The following is a 286-nucleotide window of genomic DNA, read 5'->3' on the forward strand; positions in this document are numbered from 1 at the left end:
TGCCGTGGTTATTTTCACCGGCGCGAGAGTTCCGTCATCAATGGCAGTGAAGTAGAAATGTAGTTATTTTCACTGGCGTGCAATTCAGTTGTTAGTTGCACTTGTGTAGAAATGCAATTATTTTCACTGGTATAAAATTCCCGTAGCTGTTTTTACATATGTAGATTTACTGGATAGGTTTTCTAAGGTGAAGCTTAGAGGAGGACCCATTTTGCGTTGAAAAAAGGAATATTCTTGGTTTTTACTATCAGATGAAGGGTGGGTCGTAAACTCGTATATTGGCAGT

Source organism: Penaeus monodon, chromosome 29 (genome assembly GCF_015228065.2).
Source record: "Penaeus monodon isolate SGIC_2016 chromosome 29, NSTDA_Pmon_1, whole genome shotgun sequence".
In the NCBI taxonomy this organism is placed as follows: domain Eukaryota; kingdom Metazoa; phylum Arthropoda; class Malacostraca; order Decapoda; family Penaeidae; genus Penaeus; species Penaeus monodon.